Source organism: Bison bison, unplaced genomic scaffold, assembly GCF_000754665.1.
Source record: "Bison bison bison isolate TAMUID 2011002044 unplaced genomic scaffold, Bison_UMD1.0 scf7180017864030, whole genome shotgun sequence".
NCBI lineage: Eukaryota > Metazoa > Chordata > Mammalia > Artiodactyla > Bovidae > Bison > Bison bison.
Window position 1 is genome coordinate 4254109 of NW_011494602.1, and position 21083 is coordinate 4275191.

The following is a 21083-nucleotide window of genomic DNA, read 5'->3' on the forward strand; positions in this document are numbered from 1 at the left end:
TTAAAGATCTAAACGTAAGACCAGAAACTATAAAACTCCTAGAGGAGAACATAGGCAAAACACTCTCTGACATACATCACAGCAGGATCCTCTATGACCCACCTCCCAGAATATTGGAAATAAAAGCAAAAACAAACAAATGGGACCTAATTAAACTTAAAAGCTTCTGCACATCAAATGGATCAGAATTTTTAAACTGTATCTTTCTTTTCCATCCTTAATGATTTTATTTCTGTTTAAAACTGACACTTTTCTTCATCTATTTCATTTTTATCAACACCAAACTTGATTATATTAGAAATGCCTCCCTGAAGACATGACTTCACTTTTCTTTTCCCCTAAACTCTAAAAGTTTTCTCATTCTGAACACAACAGCTCAATCCGATGTGGTGGCTTCAAGCCTCATTCTTCATTCCTGAGCAGATTGATATGTGAAGGGTATTTTTGAAAAAGATATTGATCCTTTCAAGTACCAAAAGTTGCCCTCTATTGTTTTCCGCAGAGGAAATCCTAGGAGAGTAGGCAAAAGAGGGAAATTATCTGGAAGAATAAAGAGCAAAGGCATCCAGTGTTTGCAGAAACTTCTAAGTGGAAGAGCCTGAAAGTAAACGTGTCTAGGGAGTTCCTGGCACCAGTGGCTAGAACTTGGCGTTTTCACTGCCCGGCCAGTTTCAGTCCCTGGTTTGGGAACAAAGATCCGCATAGCACAGCCAACAAACAAATAAACAAAAACAAACAAAAAATAAAATAAGCATGTCTAAACTATGGTTGTCTCTGGGGGACTGTTTCTCAGATCTGGGGACATGAGTGGCTGCATTTCAAAAACAAACAAAATAAAACTATGCTGTAACAATAACAAAAATCTACAGACAATTTGCATAAAACCCCTCCCCAGAACCTATTCTACTAAGGAAATTTATATCTTGCTTCTCATTGATGGACTCTCCTGACCAGTTTTCAGAAAAGGATTTACCTACATGGGTTACTACGAGATTCAGACATATTTCTTAGTTTCTGAAATGATAAACATTCTTTGCAATTTTTACAAAGAAAAAAACAAGCTATCTCCACAACTCTATAAAAATATTAAATTTCTCTGTTGCAGAGCCTGAAAGAGTATAGCTCAGAAAAAAATCAGGTGAGGTGAACTTGGAATTTCTAGTTTTAGGAATCTGTCACTCAGGCCTACTCTCCCCAGAGAAGAGCCCTCATGATGTCTCCACAGCTGGAATTAGCCAGACCAACAAAGACTCCTGGCAGTTAAATGTACTTTTAAAGTTAAGTGCTGGATCATCTCTGTTGCCATAAAAGTTACAAAATAGAGACTGACTAAATAAACTCATTTTCTCTCAATCATCAGGATTCATGATTAAATTACTTCAGTTCTACTGCAAAGAAAGCTAAACTGCTCAGATTAATGATTCCCATTTCCAGGTAAAAGGCAACTGAAAAAGTCAAGACTAGTCTACACCTGAGATAGTGTGTGTTACTATAATTATATCATTCAACATGGTTGAAATTAATAAAAGAGAACATCACAAGCTAAAGGATGATTTTTAAAACAGTCAAATTCCAGTTTCAACATTCATTCTTTGATTTATATGACTTTTAAAGAAAAACTATTTGTAGTTCAGATATTCACAAAATAAAAAATCTTTTCAATACCTTTAGATTTCATTTTGACACAAGAAAACATTCTTGGTGCAGAAAACATACCTCACTCATTTTTTATCCCCATAAAATACATCTTGACTGGATGTTAGGCTTATGGAGGCAATTTACATATTAGGCTAATTTCATTCCTATCACTTAATACAGCGTTTTCAATCCGAATTACAGTTAAATGGATGTAACTTTAATTCATCATTTACATAAAAGCCAGGTATGTAAAAGTCTATTAAAACTCAGTACAGCAATCAGAAATGAAAGAGATAGATTAATTATTAAACTAAAATGACGTTAGTATGTTTATGCTTTATTTAACTCTGTTGTGAAAGAAAGATATAAACTTATGCTGAGGATGGTTTTCCATAAAAGTCATGAATTTAATTTTTGACTTTTGGAAAATAAAAAAAATAGATGAATGAATCAAATGTCATGAGGAATACCATTCTCTTCTTCAGGATGTACCAGTAGTTTTTAGCTCACACAGCCAGCAAGCCTTTTTGGATAAACACTCACCACGTGCATGGACTGAACACCAAAATGCCGAGCCCTGAACACCCCCCTCCACAGAGGGGAAGACTTGGAGTACGTGCGAGCTGTGCGTGCACGCCAAGTTGCTTCAGTGTGGTTGACTCTGCAACCTTATGGACTGTAGACCCCCAGGCTCCTCTGTCCCTAGGATTCTCCAGGAAAGAATACTGGAGTGGGTTGCCATGCCCTCCTCCAGGGGATCTTCCCGACCCAGGGATCGAATCTGCATCTCTTATGTCTCCTGCATTGGCAGGTGGGGTCTTTACCCCTACTACCACCTGGGAAGCCCAGGTGGATGTTGTTTATCCATTTTTTCCTGTAAGTGACAATGGGGGAGCTTGAATATTTTCAGCTTTCTTTTAGATGGAAGGAAGAGTTAGGTGAGAATAGACTGACTATAGCAAAGAAAAGTGACTATCAGCAAATACTAGAAAGAAAAAGAGCGGTACCAACCCTCTTATCTTACAGAGGCATTATCATTATCATAGCTTGTTTGGGTATAGTGGGATGAAGTTGCATACAATCTCCACCGCACATGGGAGACTTCCATGTACGAGTAAAGAAATCTTTCAGTGGTGAAGAGAAAGTTTAGTTGGCCCGGCTATGCATATCCATCCAAAATAAAGTGCCTTGAAGATGCCAGATATTATTTTATTGAGCTAAAGACTAACAAACTGTTGAAATATAAATATAAATACAATTTGATGGAGTTGGTATAAAAATTGAGCAAATAGTTCAGATGGCAGAACAAACTTAAATAAACTGGCATCCATTCAAGTCATGTTTTGTAGTGATATTTTAGGCAGCTCCTTAAAATATAAAATAATCCAAATGTGAAATTAAAATAGGAAAGAAATATGGTCTAATGGCGCCTCTTGTCTTGTTCAGAAAGAATGGAAGCTAAACAGTGAAGTTCAATCATTATTAGCACAATCATCTTTCAGTTCAGTTCAGTTCAGCCGCTCAGTCGTGTCGGACTCTTTGCGACCCCATGAACTGCAGCACGCCAGGCCTGCCTGTCAATCATCTTTATGGAATGTCAAATGCGTGAAATATATAGCAGTTGTTTTTTTTTCGAAAAGTCAGTGGGAAAAGTAGTCAGTTTCCTCCACCACATCTAGTCAGTATTTGTCAAACTGAAAAATTCTAAAGTATAGACAGCTTGTCATTCATTCCTCAAACTCTCCCCATGGCCTTCTTTGACACATGCAGCCACCACCTAACTCTCAGCTAAATTCATATGCACAGTCATTTCTACTCCAATGCATGAAGAGCCACACGTCCTGAGGGCTCGTGGTCTGTGCAAATCAGGCAATTAGCCCTCGTATCTTCCTTCCTGTTTAAAATCCACCATAGAAAGGTGACATGTAGTCCCCTTCAGCTTTGTGTGTGTGAGCTGCTTCTGGGTAAGTTTCAATATCACTGTGCCCAAGTTTTAGAATAATGAGCCCTGTTTGTTAAAAGAATGCAGATAATGTTTACTAAGTTGTCTCTAGGCCATGAGTCCTTTATTGGTTAGATTTTTTTTTTTTCCTATTTTGTTGTGGGATCTGCCTCCTTATTTGACACAGTTAGAGGGCACCCACGGGGTTTCTGAAACCTCAGAACATAAGTTTAAATTAAGCATATAAAAAAAGAAGGTCCAAAAATTCCCTACTAATGACAAACACAAACAATGCTCCCTTTGCCATTTCTGGAAAATCTGAGTGCTTAGCATAGATGCTAAGGACTTCTGACAGTTGGAGGGAGACTGTGGAAATTGTATCCTGTTTCACTGACTGAGTTTTGAGTAAGCCAGTTAAAAGTAATGCAACTTCTTGAGTTTTCTTAACCCTTCTGTGATTCAGTTTCTTTGTTACAGGAATAAATGAATAATTATATGTTAAGTGCTCAGGGCAGCACATAACAAGAAATCAATACTTGAAAAAGAAATCAATAGCCTGAAAATGAAATACAATATGGGGGCATCTACTGGATAATTTAATTTCTTAAGGGCACCAGAACATGTTAAACAAAGGTAGAAGCTGTAAATATATGCATGTAAATATAAATATATGTCTTTCTTGGTAAGTCACAAAGTAGATAAATATATGTAAATATTTATAAATATTTAGTTACAAATATATATATATTTATATATATGTTTATTTATAAATATATATATTTATTTATCTACTTTGTGACTTACCAAGAAAAACATATATTTATATTTACATTAATATATTTACAGCTTCTACCTATATTTTAAACACACACACACTTAACTTTTATATTTTCCTTAACTTGCTCTTCCACAAGAAGCATAATTTAAAGAGTGCTAAAAGACACTTCTACAACTATTATGTTTCTGACTCCTATGTTTAAGCAGCTTCGACTTATTTTTTCTGAGCTTCAGCTTAATTTTCACTCATATGCTTGATGATGATGCCTACTCACCTTAAAGCATTAGTGTGGTGATCAAAATTAAATCTGCAACTGTACTGTGTCACATGTAAAGAAATAATTCATATATTTCTTGTGATGACTGACATAATAAACTTAAGTATCACATGAAAAATAGCAGTGAAAAGACTGTAAGCTGCTTACCTCCTTATCTCTCCTTATTAAAATTCTAAAGAAATAGGAAGCTCAGGGGCTCCCCAGGTGGTACTAGTGCAGGAGACGTAAGAGACACAGGTTCCATTCCTGGGCTGGGAAGATCCCCTGAGGAGGGCACAGCAACCCACTCCAGTGTTCCTGCCTGGAGAATCCCATGGACAGAGGAGCCTGGCAGGCTACAGTCCATAGCGTAGCACAGAGTCAGACATGACTGAAGCAACTTAGCATGCACGCATAGAAGTTTATAGGAGAGAAATTTTCCTGTCAATTTGTTATAGGAAACTGAAGTAGTTTGAAGTAAATTGGATAATTTATCTAGAACCCAAATATATTGAGTTGGCCAAAATGTTTATTCAGATTTTTCCATAGCACCTTATAGAAAAACGCAAATGAACTTTTTGGCCAATCCAATAGATGGAATATGTGTTTATTAAAGATTCTAAAAATATTTCAAATTTTCAGATTTATATCCTAGTTTTACTCATATCTCTTTTCTTTTCCATTATTCTAGATAAATTAACTATATTCCATAATGAATAGAGATCAATAATGTATTATTAATTCAGGAACATAGAGCTATAAAGCTCTTTATAATTCAAAGTCTGGAGGAGGTCTGATGCCTACTTTTACAAGAAATAACTAGTAGCATCTAAACAAGTCCTGTATTAAATATGCCTTTTTATGCACATGCTTCTCTTTGAAAGTAAGAAAATATTTTCTAAAGCTCTTTGCTATCCATCCTTCAAAATAACCCAACATTTTACCTGAAGCCCAAAGTTGTCATCTCTAAGACCGCAACTTTCAATGAGGAAACAATTATCTTGAGAGTTATTTGAATGTTTCTAGTCAGTAATATTAGGCAGGTCAATAATATCTCCATGCCATTATGATATCACCAAGATTGTTAGTACATTTCTAAACAGGAATGAAACGAGAATTCAATGAGTTTGAAGCTCTCAAAACTTTACAAAAATTGTACAAAAAAGCAATTAAGTATTCCCAGGACATTATTAGCCAATTCTTTGCATTTTACTTGTCCACTTGCACTCAGTTTTTAAAAATTAATTAATTTATTTTAATTGGAGGCTAATTACTTTACAATGTTGTAGTGGTTTTGCATACATTGACATGAATCAGCCACGGGTGTACATGTGTCCCCCATCCTGAACCCCCCTCTCACCTTCCTCCCCATCCCATCGCTCAGGGTCATCCCAGTGCACCGGCCCTGAGCACCCTGTCTCATGCATCGAACTTGGACTGGCGATCTATTTCACATATGGTAATATACATGTTTCAATGCTATTCTCTCAAATCATCCCTCCCTCGCCTTACCCCAGAGTCCAAAAGTCTGTCCTTTACGTCTGTGTCTCTTTTGCTGTCTCGCTTATAGCATCATCATTACCATCTTTCTCAAACCCGGGTCTCCTGAATTCTAGGCAGACACTTTAACCTCTGAGCCACCAGGGAAGCCCATCTAAAGTCCATATATATACATTAATATACTGTATTGGTGTTTTGCTTTCTGACTTACTTCATTCTGTATAATAGGCTCCAGTTTCATCCACCTCATTAGAACTGATTCAAATGCATTCTTTTTAATGGTTGAGTAATAGTCCATTGTGTATATGTACCACAGCTTTCTTATCCATTTGTCTGCAGATGGACATCTAGGTTGCTTCCATGTCCTAGCTATTGTAAACAGTGCTGCGATGAACATTGGGGTACACGTGTCTCTTTCAATTCTGGTTTCCTTGGAGTGAATGCCCAGCAGCGGGACTGCTGGGTTGTATGGCAGATATATTTTCAGTTTTTAAAGAAATCTCCACACTTCTCTCCATAGTGGCTGTACTAGTTTGCATTCCCACCAACAGTGTAAGAGAGTTCCCTTTTCTCCACACCCTCTCCAGCATTTATTGTTTGTAGACTTTTTGATAGCAGCCATTCTGACTGGAGTGAGATGATACCTCATTGTGGTTTTGATTTGCATTTCTCTGATAATGAGTGATGTTGAGCATCTTTTCATGTATTTGTTAGCCATCTGTATGTCTTCCTTGGAGAAATGTCTGTTCAGTTCTTTGACCTATTTTTTGATTGGCTCGTTTATTTTTCTTGTATTGAGCTGCATGAACTGCTTGTATATTTGTGAGATTCTTTGTTGGTTGCTTCATTTGGTATTATTATCTCCCACTCTGAAGGCTGTCTTTTCACCTTGTTTATAATTTCCTTCATTGTGCAAAAGTGTTTAAGTTTAATTAGGTCCCATTTGTTTATTTTTGCTTTTATTTCCATTACTCTGGGAGGCGGGTCATAGAGGATCTTGCTGTGATTTATGTCAGAGAGTGTTTCGCCTATGTTTTCCTCTAAGAGTTTTATAGTTTCTGGTCTTACATTTAGATTTTTAATACATTTTGAGTTTATTTTTGTGTATGGTGTTAGAAAGTGTTCGTTTCATTCTTTTACAGGTGGTTGACCAGTTTTACCAGCAGCGTTTGATCACTTTTAAAGTCATTTACTTTAACTTTGTTCTCAAATATCACTTACCCTCTTTTTCATCTTTTCTGCTCCTTCCCACTCTTTTCAGTCATCTTTTCTCTTCACTATCAAAGTAGGCCCTGGGGGATTTTTTAAATCCTTTGGAAACTGGCAAACTAAATGTTTTGACATCATCTTAAGAAGATTAACATTTAATGCATGGACTGTTTTAGAATGAATTTTAAAGTAACCCAGTTTCATATCAAGAGAAACCATCCTATTGTCAAGGATTAGCTCAAATTATTCCACTTCTTGAGTTCTCTAATTAATTCATTCAAATATTTGCTTTATGATTAATTCATAGCAAACTGACTTGGGGGCTCAAAAATAGAGCAGTATATAAAATGGAATCAAGAGGATTGATTCACGCACTTTCCTTTTTTTTTTTCTTTAATGATTCCCATTCACTATTTTTCGTGCAAAGTATGCTTTAGACAATACTGGAAGATTTCTTCAGAGTTTCATTTCAGTCCAGTGATTTCCTAGCATTGTTGGCAAATTTCAACAATTAAGGACAAAAATAGATTACACTGAACCATGAATAGGGTGGGCTTCCAGGTGGTGCTAGTGGTAAAGAACCCGCCGGCCAATGCAGGAGACAAGAGATGCTTGTTCAATCCCCGGGTGGGGAAGATCCCCTGGAGTAGGGCATGGCAACCCACTCCAGTATTCTTGCCTGGAGAATTCCACGGAGGAGCCAGGTGGGCTACAGTCCATTGGGTCAGAAAGAGTGGACACAACAGAAACAACACACACGCATGCGGAAATCGGTCGCCTCTCATGGTATGCTGGTACATGTTTAAGGGTTTCAAAGGTAAAAAAGAAACAAAAACAAAAACAAAACCCAAGCAAGCAAACAAGAAGAAAGCTCCCACAGCCCTGTGGGGGCCACAGTTGTGGCATTTCCTGCTTTTCATAGTGCGAATACTATCACCACAGCAAATGCGAGCTGCCTGAATAACATCACTGAAGTCAGACGTGGAAAGAGATGTACAGCAGCACGCTATTATATAATATTTCACTGCACAGATATAAGAGCTACAGATAGCCTCAAGATCACAGATAATCACAAAATACAACACAATACATAGAAAGCAATGTTTTGAGCATTTATTACCTTTGTTTTTAATATAATTTCTTTGCTTGTAAATTCATCTTTTTGAATTTATGATAATGGCTATGTTTAATAACCAGTAACAAATTTAGGTCTGGGGGGAGTAGATGGTACGGTCATGAACTGGGTTTTTAATACGCCAGTCTGAGGTGCCTTGGAGATCATTCCTCCTTGTGAAGGAATCTGATTGCCAGAGTCCTCTCTACCAGAGAATGGCTACAGAAAGAAAGCCCCTGACTTCAGGTTTACCCTGGATTAGATCCTAAATACAGCAAAACAACCTGCAGAGCAAGATGTCAAATGGATTTGTTACTTTCTCCTCTTTCATGGATTTCAGGTCATTGTTCTTTAACCTGTCAAATATATATTATTTCCTTTGGTTCATATCATTAAAAGCATTTTATATTTATCAAAATGTAGCCTAAGGAAGCCAAATGAAGTATATACATTTAAAGAACAATTTTTAAATGGCTTAAAGAGAGGTGACACATTTTGAATAGGTCTCCCCACAAGACAGATGTTAACAAAGATTTCTCTGCATTGTTACATTTAGTTAGTGGAAGTAGATGATTGAATTATAAGGCACTTTATCAAACATACTGATTTCTAAGCCCATTATATTTTAAGAGGGTCATTTTGAATACTGATTTAGAATAAACAAAGCATCTTCAAAGTGTGATATATTAGATATTTATGTAACTATAACAAAAGAACTATGAATTAGTGTCTTTATTATGAATTTGATTTTACAAAATCCAAGTGATTTGCAAAACTCTTAAGTAATTTAGTGGTATTTCAAGTCAACATATAAAACAAAAATCACTTAAGCACATAGAATGGAATTTTATGCAGCATTTAGAAGTCATATTTATGATTCAATATTATATGTAAGAGCAACTCTAAGAAGTTATACACATGATATTAATAATGATCTCTGTTCATTTCCAAGGCAAACCATTCAATATCAAGGATTTCCAAGTCTATGCCCTGACTAGTAATGCTTAAGAAGCTGAAGTTGAATGGTTGTATGAAGACCTACAAGACATTCTAGAACTAACACCCAAAATAGATGTCCTTTTCATTATAGGAGACTGGAATGCAAAAGTAGGAAGTCAAGAAACACCTGGAGTAACAGGCAAATTTGGCCTTGGAATACAGAACGAAGCAGGGCAAAGACTAATAGAGTTCTAACAAGAGAATGCACTGGTCATAGTAAACACCCTCTTTTGACAACACAAGAGAAGATTCTACACATGGACATCACCAGATGGTCAACACTGAATTCAGATTGATTATATCTTTTGCAGCCAAAGATGGAGAAGCTCTATACAGTCAGCAAAAACAAGACCAGGAGCTAACTGTGGCTCAGATCATCACTTCCTTATTGCAAAATTCAGACTGAAATTGAAGAAAGTGGAGAAAACCACTATACCATTCAGGTATGACCTAAATCAAATCCCTTATGACTATACAGTGGAAGTGAGAAATAGATTTAAGGGACTAGATCTGATAGACAGAGTGCCTGATGAACTATGAATGGAAGTTTGTGACATTGTATAGGAGACAGGGAACAAGACCATCCCCAAGAAAAAGAAATGCAAAAAGGCAAAATGGCTGTCTGAGGAGGCCTTACAAGTAGCTTTGAACAGAAAGGAAGAGGAAAGCAAAGGAAAAAAGGAAAGATATACCCATTTGAATGCAGAGTTCCAAAGGATAACAAGGAGAGATAAGAAAGCCTTCCTCACTGATCAATGCAAAGAAATAGAGGAAAATAATAGAATGGGAAAGACTAGAGATCTCTTCAAGAAAATTAGAGATACCAAGAGAACATTTCATGCAAAGATGGGCTTGATAAAGGACAGAAATGGTAGGGACCTAACAAAAGAAGAAGATATTAAGAAAAGGTGGCAAGGATACACAGGAGAACTGTACAAAAAAGATCTTCATGGCCCAGATAATCACGATGGTGTGATCACTCACCTAGAGCCAGACATCCTGGAATGTGAAGTTAAGTGGGCCTTAGGAAGCATCACTACGAACAAAGCTAGTGAAGGTGATGGAATTCCAGTTGACCTATTTCAAGTCCCGAAACATGATGCGGTGAAAGTGCTGCACTCAATATGCCAACAAATTTGGAAAACTCAGCAGTGGCCACAGGAATGGAAAAGGTCAGTTTTCATTCCAATCCCAAAGAAAAGCAAAGCCAAAGATTGCTCAAACTACCACACAATTGCATTCATCTCACATGCTAGTAAAGTGATGCTTAAAATTCTACAAGCCAGGCTTCAGCAATATGTGAACCATGAACTTCCAGATGTTTAAGCTGGTTTTAGAAAAGGCAGAGGAATCAGAGATCAAATTGCCAACATCTGCTGGATCATCGAAAAAGCAAGAGAGTTCCAGAAAAACATCTATTTCTGCTTTATTGACTATGCCAAAGCCTTTGACTGTGTGGATCACAATAAACTGTGGAAAATTCTGAAAGAGATAGGACTACCAGACCACCTGACTTGCCTCTTGAGAAATTTGTATGCAGGTCAGGAAGCAACAGTTAGAACCAGACATGGAACAACAGACTGTTTCCAAATAGGAAAAGGAGTACATCAAGGCTGTATATTGTTGCCATACTTATTTAACTTGTATCCAGAGTACATCATGAGAAATGCTGGGCTGAAGGAAGCACAAGCTGGAATCAAGATTGCCAGGAGAAATCTCAGTCACCTCAGATATGCAGATGACACCACCCTTATGGCAGAAAATGAAGAGGAACTAAAGAGCCTCTTGATGAAAGTGAAAGAGGAGAGTGAAGAAGTTGGCTTAAAGCTCAACATTCAGAAAACTAAGATCATGGCATCTGGTCCCATCACTTCATGGCAAATAGATGGGGAAACAGTGGAAACAGTGGCTGACTTTATTTTTCTGGGATCCAAAATCACGGCAGATGGTAATTGCAGCCATGAAACTAGAAGACACTTACTCCTTGGAAGGCAAGTTATGACCAACCTAGACAGCATATTATAAAGCAGAGACATTACTTTACCTAGAAAGGTCCATCTAATCAAGGCTATGGTTTCTCCAGTGAGAGTTGGACCATAAAGAAAGCCGAGCACAGAAGAATTGATGCTTTTGAACTGTGGTGTTGGAGAAGACTCTTGAGAGTCCCTTGGACTGCAAGGAGATCCAACCAGTCCATTGTGAAGATCAGTCCTGGGTGTTCTTTGGAAGGAATGATGCTAAAGCTGAAACTCCAATACTTTGGCCACCTGATGTGAAGAGCTGACTCATTTGAAAAAACCCTGATGCTAGGAAAGATTGATGTCAGGAGGAGAAGGGGACGACAGAGGAAGAGATGGTTGGATGGCATCACCGACTCAATGGACATGGGTTTGAGTGAACTCTGGGAGTTGGTGATGGACAGGGAGGCCTGGCATGCTGTGGTTCATGGGGTTGCAAAGAGTCGGACATGACTGAGTGACTGAACTGAACTGAACTGATTGAGTTGGCCAAGAAGTTTGTCTGGGCTTTTCCATCATGTGTTACAGAAAAACTCTAATGAACTTTTTGGCAAACCCAGTATTAGCAGTGCTCAGGCCTACATTGTGAGATGCTATTTTTTTCAAATGAAAATAAGTTTTGAATGTGAAGATGTTGCATACTCATAAAATGTCAACTAATTCAGAAAAGGGTAATGAAACTAAATTAACTGTAAATTCCACCAGCCTGAAGCAACCACTAAAAATACGTCGGAAAGCACCTTTCTAGATCAGTGTTGCCTGATAGAACTTTCTGTGTTGACGACACTCTTATGTGTCTCTGCTGTCCAGTAGGGTTGCACTAGCCACAATTAGTATTCAAGTACTGAATACTTGGGGCTTCCCTGGTGGTCAGTAAAGAACCTGCCTGCAATGCAGGAAACCTGGGTTAAATCCCTGGGTTTGGAAGATCCCCAGGAAAAGCATATGGGAACTCACTCTAGAATTCTTGCCTGGACAATTCTAGAATTCCTGCATTGCACGTTGGCTCTTTATCAGTGAGCCACTGAGGAAGTGACCCCACGATATTCCGTTATATAAATGTACCATGATTTATTTAGTATGTCTTTCATCACTGGATAGGTTTTACTTTTATAAGCAATACTTTAACAAACATCTTTGTATCTACATTATCATGTACTTGACTGAAGATCTGCTTGAGGTAGGGTCACGGGTATCTGCAATACATGATCTGTACTGTGAGGCATATTGCTAGATGCTCTCTAAAGTTTTTACTAGTTTATAACTCCATAAATGCCTGATGAGGTCTCAAACACAGGTTGTTGGCAATTTCATCTTTGATAGTTTACTGGAAGAAAGACAATATATTGTTATTTTGTTTTTAAAATTATTTGTGAGGATAAGTATCTATCTATGTATTGGCTATTCAGATGTCTTTTATAGTATAAACTGTTTGTCCAGGCTGTTATCTCATTCTAGTAGGATATTTCTCTTTCTGGTTAATTTATAAGAAGATTTTGCTTTTATTGACACTTTGCCTGGTATATATGTTGCAATATTTTTTTTCCAAATGTGCCATTTGTCATAAATGCTTGTCATGATGCATTTTTCCTTGATAGAAAATTTTCAGATTCTGATATTCATATCTTTCAGTCTTTTCATTTATTTTTTGATATATTGTCATGTGTGATATTACAGAAATAATCAGTTTATAAGAATTTATTTTTTCTCTATCCTTTCTGTAATTTGAAAATGTTTACAAGAATCATGCATTCTTAATACATTACTGTAATAACAAGAAAAATAAAATGAGGAAAACGCTTTTTAAAAAAACTAAAAATCAAGTTTTCTTTTAAATGGGAACTTGTGCTACCATTTTCTTTTCCATTGATAGATGGGGATTCACAAATGTTAGACTTTGTAAGAGAATCTTATGCTATTGACTGAAGGTTACATATTAGTATAGAAGGGAGCAGTCTGTGAGCATACATTCTGAATTTCCCCTTTGAGGTTATTGCAATACCCATAGGGTTGCTTAATGAATACAGCTAATGTTCCTGAAGTCAGTACCCAAATGTCATCATTGTTGAATATACTTCTAGAAGTCCTTGAAATGGCTCTGCAATAATCATGTTCTAATACCTGAGTACTTGAAATATATACATGTATGCACATACACAGCTTTTAATAAAGCATTAGATGGGATGCTGAAAAAAAATACTTGATAGTGGTCATTTTACATGACTGCTGTTTTTCCTATGTGTGTGGCACACAGCTTTATCATGTTCAGGAGAGATTACAAATTCAACATAGTATTGGACATAACTTGAAGACCTTTAAACATCTTTTTTCTTTTAGAGAAATAAAGAGACTCATATTTAGATATTTAATACATGCAGTAGAGCCAATATTCACAGTTTCAAGCTTCATTGCTTTATGGTTAAAAAGAAAGCAAATAGAATGGCCTTGCAGGCACCCACCTCACATCCAGATTCACTTCTACTTCTCTGTGAAGCCCTAACCTGTCTGGCTGACATACTTGAATGCACCATCCATGTAGGACCCTCACGTTCTTCCTGGAAGGTCTTTAACAGAAGGTAACTTTCTCCAGATCATCTCAGAAAATGCCCTTTGTTCAGAAGGAAGGGTGGCTTTTTCATTAATTGAGTTGGTAGTTTCCTTTTTGCATAATGAAGCTTTGCCAGGAAGGGGCTTAAAGCTCACAGGGCGGGCTACGGGGGTCCACAGATGCTGAGACCCAGCTGTAACTGGGGCAGAGGGGTCAGTGGTAACCTGCAGAGCTGCGGCATTCAGTGGGTCCGTGATAACCCAGGGCACTCAGGGAACACAGGGTGCTCCATGTAATGCCTCCAGGATCTATAAGCAGAGGGTGATGGTTCTCCTCCAACTCTAGAACTCCGCTTGGTCATAGTAGAGGACAGGGCTCTTGGCTATGGAAAATAAGGCCATGAGGAGACAGGACCTGGAATGTACAGGGTACTGGGTTGAGGAGGGTCAGCTAGCTTTGGTCTACACACCACCTTTTCTCTACTGTGCCCATCCAGTGAGCAACAAAGATGAGGCCTTCTGGTCAGCCTTCTTCAAAACTGCTTTTTGTATCTTTATATCACAGAATCCCAGGAAAACTGTGAATATTTACTTCTGGTGACCGTTAGTATAAGAACTGATTCACCTATGTACAAATCAATATTCTGAGAGCTTTAATCACAAAAATGCTTTTTTGAGGTATTCTTTCAGTTGTACTCTCTCCATTAATTTAACAAACTTTTTGCTTCTATTTTCCTTCCCTATACTTTTGTTGTTCAGTCACTCAGTCATGTCCAACTCTTTGCAACCCCAGGGACTGCAGCTCCCCAGGCTTCCCTTCCTTCACCATCTCCCGGAGTTTGCTCTGTATTAGTGCTATGTTAGTATCACGGCATACTCTTTGCTCTCAAGATTCTGATAATCAGGTAGAGGAGAAATGTACATAGACGTTTAGCATGTAATGGGAGAAATGTTTTGGGAGGACTGAAGAAGGCCACCGACTATATTTAAGGAAGTTAAAACCAGCTTTAAAGCTGGTTGGTTTATCTTCTTTTTAAATTAATTTTTACTGGAGTACAGTCACTTTACACTGTTGCATTCATTTCTATTGTTCAGCTAAATGAATCAACTGTATACACACACCCCTCCCTTTGGACTTCTGTCCATCCAGGTCACTACAGCGCATTGAGTAGCGTCCCCTTGCTGTACAGTCTGTTCTCAGATCTATTTTATCCGTAGTAGTGTATATGTGCCAATCCCAATCCCCCAACTCCTCCCATCCCCACTATTTCTCCCTTGGTATCCACATATTTGTTCTCTACATCAGTGTCTCTAATTGTGCTTTGCAAATCAGATCATGTATGCCATTTTTTTCTAGATTCCACATGTATAAAGCTGGTTGGTTTATCAACAGAAAAAAAGTTGTCTCAAGACTATAGCTCTTAAGAGTTCGCAGACACATGAATAATGCTAAGGAACTGTTCTGAAAACAGCAGTAGAAATACTTGGAATGCTGATCAAAGGGTCAGTGCTTTCTGCACACGCAGCCAATAAAACTCCTTACGCTGTGTTTGACCAATAAAATTACTTCCAGTTCATGTTATTAGCTTTCATGGTAATCCTAGTCCTCATTAAAAAGTTGTTTTTATAGCTTCTACAAGTGAAAAATATATGGAAATTATGTTTTTAGGAATTGAGGAACTCATAATTTTATTATTAAAATAAAGCCTTAATAGAGGCTTCTAACATTATCAGATAGACAACAAGGTAACTTGATGTGAATGAAATGAGTACATGGAACTCTTTCTTTATTTCATAACTAATAACTCAAGAAGATAGAGTCTGATGAGGACATCTTGCATACATATTCTCCTAACCTTTAAAACACAAGGGCTTTTACTTTAAAATAAAATTATGCACTAATACACAGGTTCACACACACACACACACAAATATATATATGTACTTCCCTATTCCACCATCAGTTCAGTTCAGTCATTCAGTCATGTCTGACTCTTCGCGACCCCATGAATTGCAGCATGCCAGGCCTCCCTGTCCATCACCAACTCCCAGAGTTCACTCAAACTCATGTCCATCAAGTCAGTGATGCCATCCAGCCATCTCATTCTCTGTCGTCCACTTCTCCTCCTGCCCCTAAACCCTCCAGCATCAGTCTTTTCCAATGAATCAACACTTCGCATGAGGTGTCCAATGTATTGGAGTTTCAGCTTTAGCATAAGTCCTTCAAAAGAAATCCCAGGACTGATCTCCTTTAGAATGGACTGGTTGGATATTCTTGCAGTCCAAGGGACTCTCAAGAGTCTTCTCCAACACCACAGTTCAAAAGCATCAATTCTTCGGCGCTCAGCTTTCTTCATAGTCCAACTCTCACATCCGTACATGACCACTGGAAAAACCATAGCCTTGACTAGATGGACCTTTGTTGGCAAAGTAATGTCTCTGCTTTTTAATATGCTATCTAGGTCAGTCATAACTTTCCTTCCAAGGAGCATGCATCTTTTAATTTCATGGCTGCAAATACCATCTGCAGTGATTTTGGAGTCCCCCAAAATAAAGCCTGACACTGTTTCCACTGTTTCCACATCTAATTTCCATGAAGTGATGGGACCAGATGCCATGAACTTCGTTTTCTGAATGTTGAGCTTTAAGCCAACTTTTTCACTCTCCACTTTCACTTTCATCAAGAGGACTTTTAGTTCCTCTTCACTTTCTGCCATAAGGGTGGTGTCATCTGCATATCTCAGGTTATTGATATTTCTCCTGGCAATCTTGATTCCAGCTTGTGCTTCTTCCAGCCCAGCGATTCTCATGATGTACTCTGCATATATGTTAAATAAGCAGGGAGACAATATACAGCCTTGACGTACTCCTTTTCCTATTTGGAACCAGTCTGTTGTTCCATGTCCAGTTCTAACTTGCTTCCTGACCTTCGTACAGGTTTCTCAAGAATATAGAGGGTTATATTCTGCCACAGCCCTCTATAAATTAAAATTAAAGTAAAAATTTAGGTATAAATTCCCTCAGTGATATGGAACATAGACTGATTTTTCTATAAAGCTTAAAAATATTATATATTTCTTAGATGCTTATAGTTTAGCTTTCATTTAAGGTTTTGTCTTTTTTGGTTGTCAAATTTCTTAAATTAAAATACAGTATTTTAAAATGAAACTTATTATCATGCTCATAATGAAGTTGTACCTAAAACTTACACTATATTAAAAAATATTAACTCAAAATAACTCAGAGATCTAAATGTAAAATCACTAAATCAAAAATCACTGCAGATGGTGACTGCAGCCATGAATTTAAAAGACACTTGCTTCTTGGAAAAAAAGCTATGATCAACCTAGGCAGCATACTAAAAAGCAGAGACATTACTTTGCCAACAAAGGTTCATCCAGTCCAAGCTATGGTCTTTCCAGTATTCATGTATGGATGTGAGAGTTGGACTATAAAGAATGCTCAGTGCCAAAGAATTGATGCTTTTGAACTGTGGTGTTGGAAAAGACTCTTGAGAGTCCTAAGGAGATCCAACCAGTCCATCTTAAAGGAAATTAGTCCTGAATATTCATTGGAAAGATTGATGCTGTAGCTGAAACTCCAATACTTTGGCCACCTGATGTGAAGAACTGACTCACTGGAAAAGACTCAGTGAGTCTGGGAAAGACTGAAGGCAGGAGGAGAAGGGGAGGACAGAGGATGAGATGGTTGGATGGCATCACCAACTCAATGGACATGAGTTTGAGCAAGCTGTAGTAGTTGGTGATGGACAAAGAAGCCTAGTGTGCTGCAGTCCATGGGTTCGCAAAGAGTTGGACATCGCTGAGTGACTGAACTGGACTGAAATGTAAAAGATAAAGCTACAAAAATCTTAGAAGAAAAATCTATGTAATCCTTGATTCAGCTCTGGTTTCTTAGACACTGAGAGCACAAGCAACAAAAGAAAAAAGAGATAATTTGGATTTCATCAGAACTGAAAACTTTGTGCTTCAAAGAACACCATAAAAGTAAAAAGTGATAGATGGAGAGAAAATATTTGTAAATTCTCTATGATAAGAAATTTGATAGACACACTGCTGGGGCCATGGAAAATCCTGCAGTCACTGAAAATAGCTTTGCAGTTCCTCAAGTTGCTAAACATAACACGATCATGTGATCCTGCAATTCCACTCCTATGTAGTCATCCAAGTGAAATAAAAACATGTACAAAATCTTGTACATGAAAACTCATAGTAGCAACATTCAAAACAGCTAAGAAGTAGAAACAAAGTAAATGTCCATCTGCTGGTCTGTCTCCACAGTGAAATAGTATACTGCAATGAACAGCAACAAAGTATTTTACACAGCACAGTATGGGTGAATCTTGAAAATATTATGCTAAGCTAAAGAATCAGGTCATGAAAGACCATGTATTGTATGATTCTGTTTACATTAAATCTCTGCTGCTGCTAAGTCACTTTAGTCGTGTCCGACTCTGTGCAACCCCATAGACGGCAGCCTACCAGGCTCCCCCGTCCCTGGGATTCTCCAGGCAAGAACACTGGAGTGGGTTGCCATTCCCTTCTCCAACGCATGAAAGTGAAAAGTGAAAGGGAAGTCGCTCAGTCGTGTCCGACTCTTAGCGACCCCATGGACTGTAGCCCATCAGGCTCCTCCGTGCATGGGATTTTCCAGGCAAGAGTACTGGAGTGGGATGCCATTGCCTTCTCTGACATTAAATCCCTAAAATAGTCAAATCTATAGTGAAAGAAAGTAGATTAATAATTATCAGGGTCTGGTTGGAGGCAGGAAAGGGTGCGATTGTTCATGAGCACAGGAAAGGGTGCAATTGTTCATGTTTTATAATGGTGAGAATATTCTTGGGGTGAATTAATTGGTGTGAGAATACAAATGTTCACCCAGGTGCCCCCTAAAGTATCTGTGTACCTCCACTATGCTGTGAAAAAATCGGCTCTATGTCTCAGACAGAAGACATGAGTAAATATGGAATTTAGTGTTTTTGGAGAAGGCGTCAAAATATAGTTATTCTTGGTAACTGAAGAGTTTTCTTGGACTAATAGTGAATTGAAGGGAAAGAAGATGCTTAAAACAATGGAGGCTAACTAGGAAGATGCCTTGTGGTCAGCATTTATAACAACCACAGCTTTTTAAAAAAAATTAATTTATTTTATTTTTAAAATATAAATTTATTTATTTTAATTGGAGGCTAATTACTTTAGAATTTTAATGTATACTGTTAGCCTGGCTCAATGACAACTCCTTTAGGCTAATCCTCACCATTCCCACTTTTTCAAATGCTGAGGAGCTTCTAAACTGTCCATCTCCTCATTCTTAAGCTCTAAGCCACAGATAAAAATGTTCAAACTAGGACTAAATTCTTTGGGAAATATATAGTCACAGCCTATTGGGGGCAGGAGGAGAAGGGGAATACAGAGGATGAGATGGCTGGATGGCATCACTGAGTCGATGGACGTGAGTCTCAGTGAACTCCGGGAGTTGGTGATGGACAGGGATGCCTGGCATGCTGCGATTCATGGGGTCGCAAAGAGTTGGACACGACTGAGCGACTGATCTGATCTGATCTGCTCTGATCTGATGTCTATCTACTGGGAATCTAATCCCCAGTAACTAACATTGTTTTTGTTCTACTGCCCAGCCTGCTCTGTAAATGAATGAAAAAATGCAAAAAAGTTGGAGGAAAAGAACACTTATCAACCAATAAAGTTTCTCTCTTTGGGAAGGGAATCAGAGAAAGGTATTTAAATTTCCCTAAACTTAAAAGTCCTAGGAATGCTGAGGTCAGTTCTTTAGGGTATATTTAAAAGATTAGGGTATCTATTTATATTTCAAAACATTTTAGGAACAAATATACAGTTCACCACTCTTGTACAATTGATCAACAATTATGATTAAGTGAAAATTGAATTCATTCAAATATTTGAATCTTTAAATAAAACAAAGCTTTGTTTGGAACCCCAAATAACTACCTCTAGTTTAAAAAATTTTTAACCCTCATTTACTTATTTATTCAGAAAATATTTGAGTTTCTACAGTGTGCATTTCCCTATGCCAAATGACTCATATTTATGTTTTTATAAACTGTGTTTTTGAAGTGTCATATGAAAAGCATTAGTGTCTCATGCAACAACCACTCTACTAATCAAAGTATCACTTTCTAAACATCAGGAAAATATTTCACTTGGATATTTAGCAAATGTCGCATGATAATATAGAGCTATCTAATTTAAGGTGAGCATGATAAAGTCCTTTTGGGGCTGAAACAAGTTTGTCTGTGGGTATATCCTTTTATTTTAAGCTAGAGATGATTATATTTTGAGGCCCATTTACTACCTGAGTAAGGTGAGGAATTTTGTTTATCAACCTTATTGTAGAACCCCAAATCTTCACAAAATCCACAAGCTTATTCTCAGAGAAATATTTATTTTGCATGTGCTATATGACCCACCTCCCAGAATATTGGAAATAAAAGCAAAAATAAACAAATGGGACCTAATTAAACTTAAAATCTTCTGCACAACAAAGGAAACTATTAGCAAGGTGAAAAGGCAGGCTTCAGAATGGGAGAAAATAATAGCAAATGAAGCAACTGACAAACAACTAATCTCAAAAATATACAAGCAACTCTTACAGCTCAACTCCAGAAAAATAAATGATCCAATCAAAAAATGGGCCAAAGAACTAAATAGACATTTCTCCAAAGAAGACATACAGATGGCTAACAAACACATGAAAAGATGCTCAACATCACTCATTATCAGAGAAATGCAAATCAAAACCACTATGAGGTAGCATTTCACTCCAGTCAGAATGGCTGCCATCCATAAGTCTACAAGCAATAAATGCTGGAGAGGGTGTGGAGAAAAGGGAACTCTCTTACACTGTTGGTGGGAATGCAAACTAGTACAGCCACTATGGAGAACAGTGTGGAGATTCCTTAAAAAACTGGAAATAGAACTGCCTTATGATCCAGCAATCCCACTGCTGGGCATACACACTGAGGAAACCAGAAGGGAAAGAGACACGTGTACCCCAGTGTTCATCGCAGCACTGTTTATAATAGC

General features: G+C 37.7%; 1 protein-coding gene across 1 annotated transcript in view; it reads right to left on the minus strand.

Moving 5' to 3' along the window:
• The window catches only part of PLCB1 (phospholipase C, beta 1 (phosphoinositide-specific)), an 833798-nt gene that overhangs the window by 294828 nt on the left and 517887 nt on the right, over positions 1 to 21083 (minus strand). The window lies entirely within an intron of this gene.